The sequence below is a fragment of the Rhinatrema bivittatum genome, chromosome 5, assembly GCF_901001135.1.
Source record: "Rhinatrema bivittatum chromosome 5, aRhiBiv1.1, whole genome shotgun sequence".
Lineage (NCBI taxonomy): Eukaryota > Metazoa > Chordata > Amphibia > Gymnophiona > Rhinatrematidae > Rhinatrema > Rhinatrema bivittatum.
The window spans coordinates 79,492,416-79,507,890 of record NC_042619.1 but is presented as its reverse complement, the minus strand read 5'-3'; the positions used below and the strand labels follow the sequence as shown (position 1 = coordinate 79,507,890).

Below are 15,475 nucleotides of genomic sequence, written 5' to 3'. Positions count from 1 at the left end.
CCTAGGAGACCTCGGATCAAGATGGCCGAATGCCGTGCCAGAGCCGCTCCGGAGAAGCCGGAGGGTGCGGCAAGGAGATGCCACGGACGCCATACTCCCGAGGCTGGTGGAGAAAGCTGAGAGAAAGGTGAGGCATGTTGGGCGAAGTTGTCTGAGCCTGACGGATGCAACAACAGGCTAACACAAATGCTGACATTTAAACAGGAGACACTGGCCAGCAGCAGACAGGTGTAGAGCAGGAAAAGGGATTGGTCCATGTGGAGCATTCAGTTGACCTGGAGGTGAGTTGTGGTCAGGATGCTGAGGAAGACCATCCCAGCAATGAATTATATACATCATTGGTATTCTAGAGTGGTCTCTATTTTAGGGAAAGATTATTTAAAATAAATTATGCCCAGGATCAATTAGTACTTGCATTTAAAAGGTGCCTCAAGGAGAAAATACCAGTTCTTGCTATACTCATTCCTTAATTATTGAACCTCAATTTCATGTCTCGGGCTGCTGAGGGTGCAGTACTGTGGTGCTAATGGCAGGGAGTCTGGGGTGAAACTGTGCAGAAGGGAGTTCATCAGGGTGGTGATGCTTCTTCTGGTGGGGTACTGATTGTTGGCATAAGCCTCTGTTATCAGAAGAGCCTCAAGTTGTAGCAGTAATCACAACCTCCATTGGAGGTCTAGGGTGGGGTGCAAATTCTTCACTGTTTTAAGCCTGGAATATTAAGAACAGGGATACAGAAGTGAGGACCAATAATGACTATTAAAACTGCACTACGGCCTTTATACAAGAAACAAATGTAATGTGGGTGAAAATACTGGGGATGACACACGAGAACTCGTGAGAGAAGAATGGGAAAGAACAGAAGGAGAGAACAAACAGAAAAATGTGTTATGCCATATGTACATAAGTATTATATTAAGATTACTACATATGCAGGAAACAGTGTAAGATTAAATAGTCAATTTTCTCAGTGGAAAAGGGTAGACAGTGGAGTGCCTCAGGGAACTGTACTTGGACCAGTTCAGATCAACATATTTATAAATGATCTGGAAAGGAATATGATGAGTGAGATAATCATATTTGCAGAGGATACAACATTATTCAGAGTAGTTAAATCACAAGCGGATTGTGATAAATTACAGGTCTACCTTGCGAGACTGAAATGGCAGATGACATTTAATGTGGATAAGTGCTAGGTAGTGCATATAGGGAAAAATAACCCATGCTGTATTTACACAATATTAGGTTCCATATTAAAACCTACTACCCAGAAAAATGATCTAGGCATCATAGTGGATAAATACATCAAAATCATTGGCTCAGTGTGCTGCAGCAGCCAAAAAAGTAAACAATGTTAGGGATTATTAGGAAGGGAATGGTGAATAAAACGGAAAATATCATAATGAAACCATATCACTCTATGGTGAGACTGCACCTAGAGTACAGTTTACAGTTCTGGTCGCTACATCTCAAAAAAGATATAGCTGCACTGGAGAAGATACTGGGAAGGGCGACCCAAGTGATAAAGGGGATGGAAAAGCTCCCCTATGAGGAAAGGCTAAAGAGGATAGGGCTGTTTAGCTTGGAGAAGAGACAGCTGAGGGGGTGATATGATAGAGGTGTTTAAAATCATGAGAGGTCTAGAACAGGTAAATGTGAATTGGTTATTTACTCTTTCGGATAACAGAAGGGCTAGAGGGCACTCCATGAAGTTCGCATGTAGCAGATTTAAAACTAATCAGAGAAAATTCTCTCTCACTCAATGTTGCCAGAGGATGTGGTTAGTGCAGTTAGTGTAGCTGGATTTAAAAAAGGTTTGGATAAGTTCTTGGAGGGGAAGAGCTATTAATCAAGTTGACTTTGGGGTAGATTTTCAAAGGCTTACGCACGTAACCCTTTAAAAACCCTCCTGCGTGCGCTGAGCCTATTTTGTATAGGCTTGGTGGCACGCGCAAGTCTCAGGATGCGCATATGTCCCGGGGCTTTGAAAAAGGGGCGGGAAGGGGGTGGGGGTATGGGCGTAGGTCCGGGGACGGGACAGAGGCCTCCAGCACAGTGGCTGTGCCCGGGGATGGCGCACGAGGCAGGCGTAAATACTTGAAATAAGGTGGGGGGGGGAAGGGAAGGTTGGGGGGAGCGGAAGAAAAGCTCCCTCCGAGTCCGCTCCAATTTCAGAGCGGCCTTGGAGGGAATGGGGAAAGCCATCGGGACTCCCCTAGGGCTCGGCGCGCGCAAGGTTCACAAGTGTGCACCCCCTTGTGCGCGCTGACCCTGGTTTTTATAACATGCACGCGGTTTAAAAATCTGCCTCTTTGGGAATAGCCACTGCTATTACTAGCATGGAATCTACTTAGTGTTTGGGTACTTGCCAGGTACTTGTAGCCTGGATTGATTACTGTTGGAAACAGGATGCTGGGCTTCATTGACCCTTGGTCTGACCCAGTATGGCAATTTATGTTCTTAAGTTGTATCCAAGGTAATACTTTCCATTTAAAATTAGGATCTTCCTTTTTAAAGACAAAATGGAACATTTGGATTCACTAACTCTCCATCCATTTTATTTTCAACGCAAAGAGGCACTGAAATAAGAAACTAAAATGGAACAGATTGTGTATGATATATTTTAATTAAAACAAAGTCACTCAAAGCATACATTTTTTTAACCTTTTTTTCTGTATGTTGATTTAAACCGCTCACATTGTAAACAAAAAATTCACCTCTGATAGCATCCACCATACAAATTTTGAATTTAGGCTGTACACATTAAACAAGGAACTAGTGAAAACAAACCAGAATAAAGGTTCTAAAGCAAATATGTAACTTTTTCTTCACGGATGACCTGCATGTACCTGCAAACAAAAAACAAAAAACTATTGTAAATATTAAAACAAAAAACATCATTTGATATTCAAGATGAAGTAGCAATCTGGAACCTAATTATAGTAATGCATAAACTGAATCATGTGGATTTATAGATTAAATTGTATTCAGTGTTTTATTTTAAGGAGCATGTAACTGCTTACCAGCAACTTTTTTCAAAGATAGCATTTGAATAGCATCATACTGATAGGTTACATGAACTCTGTTGCGTGAAGGAGCTTATTCTAAGTTCTATGTTCAAACTATTTTTATTGATCAAAAAATAACAATTCTCAGAGTGCATAGACACTGATGCACCCCGAGCAATGAAAAGGTTAACACTTTCCAAAACAGCACATCCTACAAACAGCATAACAATCCACCTTCCTGAGCACCCCACCCCCACCCAGTCAAAATGAAAGAAATGTAGAGATTACTTACCTGATAATCTCGTTTTCCTTAGTGTGTATGCAGATGGACTCATTACAAATGGGTATAGTGTGCTCGTTCTAGCAGTTGGAGACAGATCTGACGTCAGCACGGGTACATATACCCCCACAGAAAGTGCAGCAACTCAGTAATCTTCCTTGCAAAAGCTTTATGGATATATGTGTGACTGACCAATCAATTAAATGAACAGGATTACCCTGACCGATTGATAGTAGCTGGAGACCGCCAGTGTTCTCAACCGGAAGGCGTCGACACCTGGCAGGGTGGATGCCCTATATAAGAAAGCATGGCTTACCGTGAGTCGGTGCATCCCCATGTATACCGGCAGCCGGGCGGGATGCTGAGTCCATCTGCATACACTAAGGAAAACGAGATTATCAGGTAAGTAATCTCTACATTTCCTAGCATGTAGCAGATGGACTCATTACAAATGGGATGTACAAAAGCTACTCCCGGACTGGGGGGGAGGCTGCCCGAGGTCTGTTTAGGATTGCCCTCGCAAATGCTGTGACCTCCCTAGCCTGGACGTCCAGACAGTAGAATCTGGAGAAGGTATGGAGGGAGGACCAAGTTGCCGCTTTACATATCTCTGCTGGCGACAGCATCCTAGCTTCTGCCCAGGTGGCCGCCTGCGCTCTGGTAGAGTGAGCCTTGACCCGTAGAGGTGGTGGTTTTCCCGCTTCTACGTAGGCCGCCTTGATAACGTCCTTGATCCAGCGAGCAATAGTCGCCCGTGAGGCTGCTTCTCCTTGCTTCTTCCCACTGTGAAGGACGAACAGGTGGTCCATCTTTCGTACTACTTCCGACATTTCCAGGTATCTGGACAGCAACCTGCCGATGTCGATGGCGCAGTCTTCGACCTTCTTCTGACTTCTTCAAACCTTCCGTGGTTGGCAAGGATATGGTTTGGTTGAGGTGGAAGTGTGAGACTACTTTGGGTAAGAAGGAAGGAACCGTGCGAATATGGATAGCCCCTGGAGTGATTCTGAGAAACGGATCGCGGCAGGACAGCGCTTGTAGCTCGGAGATGCGGCGTGCTGAGCATATGGCCAGCAAGAACACCATCTTCAAGGTTAACAAACGGAGGGGACAGGCCTCAGAGGGGTCTGAAGGCGGGTCCCGCTAGGAATTCCAAGACTAGGTTGAGATTCCACAGGGGCACTGGCCACTTCAGTGGCGGGCGAATGTGTTTGACTCCTTTCAAGAAACGTGAAACGTCTGGGTGTGTGGCAATGCTATTGCCGGCGCTCCTGGGGCCGTAGCAGGAGAGCGCTGTCACCTGAACCTTGATTGAACTGAGGGACAGACCCTTCTGAAGTCCATCTTGCAGGAAATCCAGAATGATGGGGCTTTTGGCGGCATGCGGATTGGTGCTGCGAGTTTCGCACCAGGCTTCAAATACTCTCCAGATCCTTATATAAGTTAGTGATGTGGAGAACTTGCGTGCTCGGAGGAGTGTGTCTATTACCGGCCCCGAGTATCCCCTTTTCTTCAGTCTAGCCCTCTCAATGGCCAGACCGTAAGAGAGAATTGAGCTGGATTCTCGTGGAGGATGGGACCTTGTCGCAGCAGGTCTCTGTGAGGGGGCAGGGGTAGAGGATCCCCCGCCAGTACTCTTCTCATGTCTGCGTACCAGGATCTTCTTGGCCAATCCGGGGCCACCAGAAGAACTAGGCCTCTTTGCCGCTGAATCTTGTGTATAATGGCACCCAGCAGGGGCCATGGGGGGAAGGCATATAGCAGGATCCCCGGAGGCCATGGCTGCACCAGGGCGTCGATCCCGTGGGATAGAGGATCTCGCCTGCGACTGAAGTATCTGGGTACTTGAGCTTTGGACCTGTCCGCTAGTAGGTCCATGCCCGGGGTCCCCCACTGATCCACAATCATCTGGAAGGCCGTGGGCGACAGCTGCCATTCCCCCGGGTTTAGGCTTTCTCTGCTGAGGAAGTCTGCCGTGGTTGTGTCCTTCCCGGCAATGTGGACGGCGGAGATGTCCTGGAGATTTGCTTCCGCCCAAGCCATCAGGGGGGCTATTTCTAAGGATACCTGTCGGCTTCTGGTTCCGCCCTGTCGGTTGATGTATGCCACCGTGGTGGCGTTGTCCGACATCACTCTGACTGCTCTGTTTCGGAGTCTGTGGGCAAATCGCAGGCAGGCTAACCTGACTGCCCGTGCCTCTAGTCTGTTGATGTTCCACCCCGACTCTTCTCTGTTCCACCGCCCCTGGGCGGTTAGCTCTTCGCAGTGTGCTCCCCAGCCACTCAGGCTGGCATCTATAGTGAGCAGGGTCCAGGTTGGGGAGGACATCCTTGACCCCCGGCTCATGTGGCCGGGCTGCAGCCACCACCGTAACTGATACCGTACTCTGGCCGGTAGAGGTAGATGCATGGTGTAGTTCTGTAATCGTGGGCGCCACCGAGATAGGAGGGCGCACTGTAACGGTCTCATATGAGCCCATGCCCATGGTATCACTTCCAGAGTGGAGGCCATTAGGCCGAGGACCTGTAGGTAATCCCAAGCTGTGGGTCAATTGGTGCTCAGCAGATTCTGCAAGCAATCCCGGAGTTTTGATTTCCTCTTGGAGGTCAGGCTGATCTTGTCTTCCTGGGTGTCGAATCGGACACCTAGGTATTCCAGCGACTGCAAAGGCTGTAGGGAACTCTTGTTTATGTTGACTACCAATCCTAGGCTTTCCAGAAGAGATATAACTCTGTTGGTTGCCCGGTGGCTCTCCTCCAGTGACTTTGCCCTGATCAGCCAATCGTCTAGGTAGGGATGGACGAGAATGCCTTCCTTCCTGAGTGACGCCGCCACCACTACTATTACCTTGGTAAAGGTCCGTGGCGCGGTGGCTAACCCGAAGGGTAGAGCCCGGAACTGAAAGTGCTGATCCAGGACTTTGAAGCGTAAGTAACGCTGGTGATCCCGATGAATTGGGATATGCAAATAGGCCTCAGAGATCCAGGGATGTGAGATACTCCCCTGGCTGTATTGCACTTCGGACGGACCGCAGAGTTTCCATGCGAAATCCTGGGACCCTTAAGTGCCGGTTGACCGACTTGAGGTCCAGGACGGGTCTGAAGATGCCCCCCTTCTTGGGGATAATGAAATAAATGGAGTAATGCCCAGAATTTATGTCCCATGCAGGCACTGGGATTATGGCTTTTAGGGACAGGAGTCTCTCCAAGGTAGCTGCCAGCGTCGCCCTCTTGATGGGCGGACAAGGCGATTCCACAAACTTGTCCGGAGGGATATGAAGGAAGTCCAGTTAATACCCTTCCCGGACAATGGCGAGGACCCACTGGTCCGAAGTAATCTCGACCCACCTGCGGTAAAATAGGGTTAGCCTGCCCCCTATGGCTTCTTCCACCAGATGGGTTGGCTGATTCTCATTGTGGGGTGCAGCCGGGACCCGACCCCGAGCCGGTTCCCCTCTTGTTGTGCCTGGTCCGAAAGGACTGGTTCCTGATCTGAGAACGAGGTGCTTTGTAGCGAGTCCTGTAAGGATTGAAGCGTTGAGAGCTTCTACCTCTGGATGGTCTAGGAAAAGGGCGCTGGGTCCTCCTGGACCTGTCTTCCGGTAGACGGGGTAATGGAGATGCGCCCCATTTTATAGCCAGTTTCTCGAGGTCGCTGCCGAACAGGAGGGATCCCTTAAAGGGCATTCTCGTGAGGCGAGTCTTGGAGGAGGAGTCGGCCGACCAATTACGTAGCCAGAGGTGTCTTCTGGCTGCCACTGAGGATGAAACTCCCTTGGCTGCTGTACGAACTAGGTCGGAGGCAACGTCAGTGAGGAATGAGAGGGCTGCTTCCATGTCTTCTCCCGGGGTGTTGTTCCTGGCTTGTGATAAGCAGGAGCACGTCACCACGGTGCAGCAGGTCGCAATTCGTAGGGACATGGCGGCCACCTCAAAAGCTTGTTTCAGAATGGCGTCCATGCGCCGGTCATGTGCATCCTTGAGGGCCGCCCCTCCCTCCACCGGAATGGTGGTGCGCTTCACAATTGCACTAACTATGGCGTCTACCATCGGGCACGCCAGCAGCTCCTTGGTTGCCGGGTCTAGGGGGTACATGCTAGACAAAGCCCGACCCCCTTTGAAGGAAGCGTCTGGTGCATTCCACTCCAGATCGATTAACTGCTGTGCTGCTTGTAGGAGGGGAAAATGGTGAGCCGTTGGACGCAGGCCCTCTAGCAGGGGGTTCATTCTAGGTTCCCCTGGGGTGCCCTGGCCCGGGATAGCCAGCTCCGACAGGCATTGAGAGACCAGGTCTGGAAGATCCTCCCTTAGGAAAGAAGCGTCTCATGGTTCAATATGGTTCTATCCCCGAGGGGAGTTCTCCCTCCTCGGGGGGCTCGCCATCTTCCTCAGAATAATCCGAGTCCCCATAAGTGGGGCTTCCGGGTGGCCATGCGTAGGTCTTGATGGTCCCGGGGCAGGGTCATCCGGTATGTATGGGTCCAGTCGGGGATCAGACTGCATCTTGACGAAGGCATGAATCCCCTTAAATAATTCCACCCAGGAGAGCGAAGCAGGTTCCAGCCGTAGGGGCACCAGGTCTGTGGGGTTCCCTGGCTGCTAACCGCGGCCTGCTAGGTTCAGGGTGTTCCCTGAGGAACTGGCAGTCAAACTGGGCTGAGACCGGCCCTGGCCTGGAACTCCCAGGGCCTCCTCACATTGGGCACATAGGGAGTCTGTTTCCTCGCTCTGTGTGGCTCTGAGGTGGCATGCTGAGCAGAGGCCTAGAGCTCTTATGCCTGAGTCTGGAGGTGCCGGCTCTGCGGCCACATGGGCTCTCTTACGCTCCATCGCGTCTGAGCTCCTATCAATGAGCGCCTTTCAACGTGCGCCTACACGTAGTAATGTGCGCCTGTGAACGTGCGCGTATCAGCATGCGCGTCTATCAATGTGCGCCTATCAATGGGCGCGTATCAGCGTGTGCGTATCAATGTGCGCCTATGCTATCAACGTGCGCGTATCACAAGCAATGGGCGCCCAAATCTTTTCGGGCGCCTAACATACGCGCCCGTCGCCCCGCTTAGAACGAGGCGGCGAACTAAGGCTGGCGAGCAAACAAAATGGCGACCTCCTTGGCGGGCTGCCACGTAGGCAGACCTGCTAATCCTCGCTCTTCGGAGACCAGTAAAGTAAAGATGTACACCTTACCTGATCTTCGGCGCTTCCCGGCTGCGACCCGGGCGGTCTCCGGCTGCGGGGGGAGAGGGTGATTACTGTCACCGCCGCGCTCGAGGAAGTGCACCTGCTGCCTCTAAGCTGTGCCCGAACGTCGTCTCGCTCGGGGGCCAAGTCCTCACTGGGACCGAGGCTGCCTCTATGCCGCGCCCGAGCCCTTCATACTCGGGGGCTAGGTCCCTGCCGCGATCCGGTCAGCGGACCGAGGCACTCACCTCCGAGGGACCACGGAAATCACCTCGGGAAACTCAACTGGGGGAGGGTCCCAAGGGTATCACCGCAGGAGTGCGGGGCTCGTCTTCAGGTAGGATTTCTGCGAAGAATTTAGTCGTTATAATTTGGAAAAACGCTCAGCGAGCGTAAGGTAGCTCCAAACTGCTTTGGAGACGGAAAATTACTGAGTTGCTGCACTTCCTGCGGGGGTATATATACCCGTGCTGACGTCAGATCCTTCTCCAACTGCTAGCACGAGCACACTATACCCATTTGTAATGAGTCCATCTGCTACACGCTAGGAAATCATAATTACACCAGCTTTCAAAGAAAATCATAACAAAAAAAATCATGGTACTCAAGCATTCAAAATTAAATTATGAAAGCGATGTGGTAGAGTCTGAATGAAACATTCCCAATGAGACAGAAATCTTTTCCAATGCTTAAACAAGACATGTGATAACATATTATCCATCTGCATCATGGTGTGAAGCAGGTTCCTCCAGTGCCAGAATGAAGGAGCCTTCTTCCCCCCTCCAGTACAAAAGAATTAACTTTTTCCCCACAGCACTCACTTTCTTGACAAACAGCACAGACCTAATCCCAGAAGAAATACTGAGAGTAAATCTCTCTAAAACGTTCCGAAAAGAGGCCTGCTCTATTGCCTATTGGTGAAGAAGTGTGTCCTCTTCGAGACAGAGTTGGGCTGAGTGAGATGGATCCGAATTAGAAGCTGAACAGTTGTGCTGCATTGCTAGATGGGAGAATTGGAAGTGGTATGCACACTCTACAATCTTTAGCATCTACTGGTCTCTGGTGATCTCCTTCCATGTGGAGAGAAACTGTTGGATCCTCCCCTCCCATCAGAGGAATTGGGGGAGGGAAGCCTCATCTCCATCAAAAATTGGATCCCCATCTTTGCCTGGGGCTGCTGGGACAGGTTTGGTTGACACCACTCCCTTGGGCATCTTCTAGCTGGAAGTCACTGTTGCAAGTATGCCCGCTTATAAGAGAAGAAACCATGCTTCTGAGAAAAGGGCTTGTCAGTGGTGATTGCTAATGATTGCAGCATTTCATGCTGTTCCTTCATTTGCATCAGTTTCCCTAACCTGGACTTTGAAAGGGTTCTCTCTAGAAGTCTGCTAATTTGTAGTGGACATCCTCTCTTAAGCAACTAGCCTGCAAACATGCCATTCAGGCTCCAAAAGCAGTGACCGAACCACAAGCTGCCATATGGAAAGATTCATAGATGGAACCAATGAGATTCTGCTTGCATTCTCCTGCATCCAGGAATACTTTTACAAAACGCTTTGTGCTTCTCATTGAGAGATTCCTGGACAGGCCTCATGTAGAATCAAGTAGGTATTGCACCAAATAAAACTGGTGGTTAGCATTGCAGGCATTAAGTGTCAAGCTTTGGACTAATGTCTCAAAGGAATCCAGAAGCCTCAGATCCTTCCCAGAAAATCTTTTGTTTATTTGCTTTCATCAAGGTACATTCCAACTTCTGTGCAAGATGGACCATCCCAAAACCCATTGCTTGTTGTATTCTATATTTGAAATCAGCTTTTTTGCCAGAGCAGACAAGTGGCTGAATTTTCAAACATTCTTATTTGTAGGTCCCACAAAATTTGATTAACTGGGAGGGCTGCTGGCTCCATAGAGAATATCAAACACCTCCTTATAAGGATCCTTGTCCCTTCATACATGGACCCTGATGGTCTTCGTCAGCTTATGGATGAATTTAAATAGGAGAGATCTTCTGGTGGAAATGAATGCTACAAGGTCTGGTAAGATCTTGTAGCATTCATCTCCACCAGAAGATCCACTTCTTAATTCTTGGATAAGCAGCATGGAATTTATCAATCTTTTGGAATCCTTCTAGGTACTTTGGACCTGGCCTGGCCACTGTTGGAAACAGGATAATGGGCTTGATGGACCTTTGGATCTGACCCAGTATGCAAAATCTTATAGGTCTGAAGGAACATCCATAGAACCCTATGAATCCATCAATGAAAGAACCCTCACCCAAGATCCTAATGAAGACAGGGGTGAATGTAGTGGAGACTTCTCTGAAAGGGTGCCTTCTGGTGGGTCCTTTGATAACTGAGAGGTTCCTTCCAATGCAAGGCACGGATCCAATGCCCAAGAACTAACCTTGAACGTAAGGAGCACAGGAGAGTGCTCTTGCACTTGGGTGGAAGTGGATGGACTCCTCTATAAGTACAGTCAATGTGAGGCAGGGCTGATTCCATAGCTCCCTGGCAGCTAGGGAGGTAAAGAAACTTTTCATCAGCTCCATCATATAATCTATAGGTATATATTTATATTTACAAGTATTTGTATACCATCAATTTGTAGAGAGATACCTGATATTTTATCACTAGAAGCAACAAAATTATGAACATGGACTCCAGAGGGACACAGACTGTTAAAGATGAATGATGGCATGTATGTTCCAGCCAAGACTGTCTCAGTAGAAACAAACAAGATAAGACCTTTGACCAGCCTAAACAATGCTAACCAGCTTATCAAGATCAGCTTGTTTGCGATAAACTCCTTTCTAAATACAAGTAAGTAGAGTTGGACAACCAAGGCAGCAAGGAGAAAATCTTAATACCTAAGACAGCCTATCCAAGGATACTGTCCAAGGATAGTTCATCGGGGAGGGGCCATGATTCCCCTATGGACAAAGGGGGAGCATCTGAAAGGAAGAAAATTGCTGACTTGGCAAAACAGCACTGGTCAAGACGTGACAGGAGCAGTGACCCCCATGGAGAAGAGGGAGGGCAGTGACCTGAGCTGCAGACACGAGACCATCCGCATGCTGCATGACTATGCATGAACTTTATACATATTCATCAGCTGACTATTATAAGAGGACCGGGAGTATCCAGGGGAGGACAGCTGACGACACAAAGGTATCCCATGCCTATACACCTGTGACTAAGAAGGAGAGGATCAGGAGTCTGGAGAGAGGGGAAAGCCCTACCATATCTGGAAGCTTGCCACAGAGTCAGGTTTGGCCCAGAATGGACACTTCCCCTTAGCCGAGCCAGTACCAGAACCAAGGAAGCAAGACTTTCCCTCGAGATGATCCCTGAGATTTCCAGCCAGAGACTGCTCTAAAGGTAAACAGAAGGGAATCTCCTAAAACTTGGTGGGGCTAGTCAGTTAGTACCTGTATTAATACTTATGCAGACTAAGGTTTATGGCATGTTTATAGCCACTAATGACAGATATTTCTTTAGTATAAACTGATGCTAAGAAGCCAGGACCTTAAAGGCATGGACTGTATTTTCTTCTAAATGTTATTCCTGCAAAAGTCTGACAAATAAAAGATTAATTCTGTGGATAAAATACATGGTCTTTCTTGAACTATTTGGACTGTATGTGTATAGGTGGTAATAGGAAGAACTATCTGTAGCACTGCCCGCCCTGATAGGTGAGGGGGAGGGAGACTCGAGGTGCACACTAGCAGACAGGTTCCCAAGCCCTCATATCAAGTACAATTCCAGACTATGACATTGACAGTTTACATAATAAAATCACACAATATAAGTAAAAAATCATACATGCTCTTTCAAATATTTTGATATATATTATACTGTCATTTGTTCTTCAGTTTACATAATAAAACATACATAAAAATAAATTCATGAAAACAATACAATAGAAACAAAGTAAGCAATAACAGATATAAAGCACAATAAAATAATAGCAAACCAGTCAACCCCTGGATTGGTGCTGGTTAAGAGATCTTCTAAAACCAGTATAGGGTTATCACTTAGATGTCTCATCTGAATTCAATGGAGAAGTTCTGGAATGGATCATCCAAGCCTGCATCACTGTGGAAATTGGTAGACGAATGGAGCAGATGGGTGTTGTAGGTTCAAGTTACAGGATCTCACAATGAAGGATGAGGGAGTTTGGAATGTGTCCCCCTCTGGGGGACACATTCAGGATGTGCATTGATGGTACCAAGGACATCATCTGCTCCTGCATCAGGAAAAGCATAGATATTGCAGAGAAGAATTGATGCACTCATATCAGGCCCTTCTGTGCAAACTGCATTGATGACACTGGTGCCCCAATGTTGCCAACAGCACTGGTTCTTTGTATTTTGAATGTGTCAATCTAGTACTCTTGTGCTTTGCTGAAGAGACAGAGACCTTGTCTCCAGCTAGTGCATTGGGGTCCTACGCCTGTAGCACATAGGAATCCCAAACTCACTTATTAGTTGAATCCCTGGAATGGTCTGAAATTTGATGTTTCTCCAATCCACTCAAACTCCAGACTGCATCACGAGTTGGGAGTATAGCCTTGGAAGAGGAACTCTTATTCAACTCACTACCCAACAATAAAGAGGAACTTTGCCGGTTCTGTAACTCTGCCATTTTGTAGGGTATATTCCTCTGTGTCTGGGAGACATGTAGCCACAGCTGGTGTAGTTATGGTAGGGACCCATACGCTTGTAACAGATGTTGATTTCTGATGGCCAAGACATCTTACATCTGCAGTCTTTGAAGCCACCAATAATTGGCTTTGTGGGACCTGGCATGTTCTTTTGGCTTTTTTTTTTTTTTTTTTTTTTTTTTTTTTAAAGTATTGAAAAGTGTTGTTGAGGGGCTGATGATGCAGAAAAAACACACTTGAAAAAGGTGGCTTAAGAGGCCTAAAATAATAAAGATTAGACAGAGGTACATATCTGAGCTGCTGGGGGTGGGGGGTGGGGTAGAGAGGTACAGTGCTGTTGGATGATGTAACCCACATATTATGGCTAATTCAGTGTTGCTTGTTGATGCAGAATGGTCCGGTTATTACTACTGTATCTAGCAATGAAGGCTTAATTACCCGCGTGCCCTCCACGCCGGAGACCTCTTCAGAGCTCATCTGAAGCTACCGATCGGCCTCTGCTCCCCCTCACCACCATTGGAAGTCGCACCGAGTTCCGCCCAGGCCCGCCCCCTGGTCTCTGCCCACCTCAGCACGCCGCGTCCGTCTCCTCCCTCCACTGATGTCAAAGTCGTGCCGAGGCACCTTAAATCCAGCCCCGGTGAGCCGTAGGTGCTGTGCGCCGAAGGAGCACGACTAAGGGGACTGCACCTTAGTGTGCCCCTTTGTGCTGCTCCCAGATCAACAAAGAAGCGTCAAGGGACAGCTCGCCTAAAGGTCGCACCGGACCAGCCCTCTCTCCAGGCAAGCCCTTCCTACCTGCCTTCCCTGCCAAAGCCTACCAACGCTCCACGCAGCCGGCGTAGACCCATCGGGGTCAGAAGCCCCCTCTTGCCACTGCGACCACCCCTCTGACACGACCACTTCGGAGACCTGCCCACACCGCTAGATCACAACCGGCAACCCGACCGCCCTTTAAGTATTGGCCCACTCTACAAGCTTCAAACCTTATCGCCATTCCTGAAACCTCGCAACCCCTCCCCCCTCCTTACCTCCCTACCCCCTGAAACCATCGCTTTATTGTTTAGCATTCAGTTTTCCCCTCCCCAAATCATCATCACACATCACATCCCACTCTCATATACAGTTACCTCAACCCTCTCGCCCTTGCATCATACACCCACCCTCAATAATCAATATCCTTCCAACAGACACACCAATTTTAAACTAATCATGCTGATACACACAATACAGACACTCAAACACTACTATCCCAAATGCAACATACCCCATTTTACCCACTCTAGCGCTCACACCAGATCTTTACTACCAATCATGTTAACCCCGCTTACACAATTCACTAGCCTCACTGCTTTCACCATTATTCTCAATTCCCAATCCATTGTCAAAAACCCCCCTATACTCAACGATATCCTCCATAATCGAGACTTGGCTTAAAGGAACGGACACAGTACTTTTGAACCAACTCCCTACTGACACATATGACATCTTCTCCATAACTTGACTCAAGTAGAGAGGTGGAGGTCTCCTACTTGCAGCAAAAAAACCACCTTAAACTGATTTCCCAAACTGTCAGCACTGCACCCAATTTTGAAATTGGCCTCTTTAAATCTCCACAACTCCAAATATGCTTAGTCTACACCCCCTAGGTCTCCTTGACAGAAACTCATCTCTTCTTATTGAATTTATAGCTGAAAATATAACAATGGACTCTCCTGCTATCATTCTTGGGGATTTCAATCTCCATGTAGACACCGTACCACTCTCACCTACTTGCGATGCACTCCTGGCTTCACTCAATGCAATGGGCTTCAAGCAAATAATAGCAAGCCCCACACACAAAGCAGGTCACTCCCTAGATTTAATCTTCATAAAAATTCTCTAATCCTCTCAGACGCCCCTGCCTGCACCCCTGTACCCTGGTCTGACCACTCCCTCATTAGAACAAATCTCTCTTTAAAAAACACAGCCACCCTCCCACGTGTAAATAAGAATACCATCCACTTCAGAAAGCCATGTACCACAGACGACCTAATCACAGCCCTTTCCAATGATCTTGATAAACTGGACCTAACTGATGCCGAATCCGCGCTTTCATCTTGGAATCACCTCACTAGTAACATTGCTGACAAAATCTGCCCGTTACATACCAAAGAACTAAACCCTTCACACAACACAAAAAAACCCCCTGGTACACTCCAGAATTAAAAACGATGAAGCGAGACCTAAGAAGCCAGGAAAAGAAATGGCGCAAAGATGCCTCTCCTACACAACTTACAAATACAAATCTTCCCTACACGTATATTGTGAGACCATCCTTAAAATTAAACGAGAATTCTACGCTCAGA

At 48.0% G+C, this 15,475-nt stretch overlaps 1 protein-coding gene across 1 annotated transcript in view; it reads right to left on the bottom strand.

The window, feature by feature from the left end:
* Nucleotides 1-2,604: 2,604 nt before the first annotated feature.
* Nucleotides 2,605-15,475, bottom strand: part of RNF17 (ring finger protein 17) — a 1,084,608-nt gene continuing 1,071,737 nt past the window's right edge. Inside the window, exon 37 of the mRNA XM_029603155.1 lies at nucleotides 2,605-2,846. The gene's annotated coding sequence lies outside the window, so the exon portion shown is untranslated. The remainder of the gene's footprint in view (nucleotides 2,847-15,475) is intronic.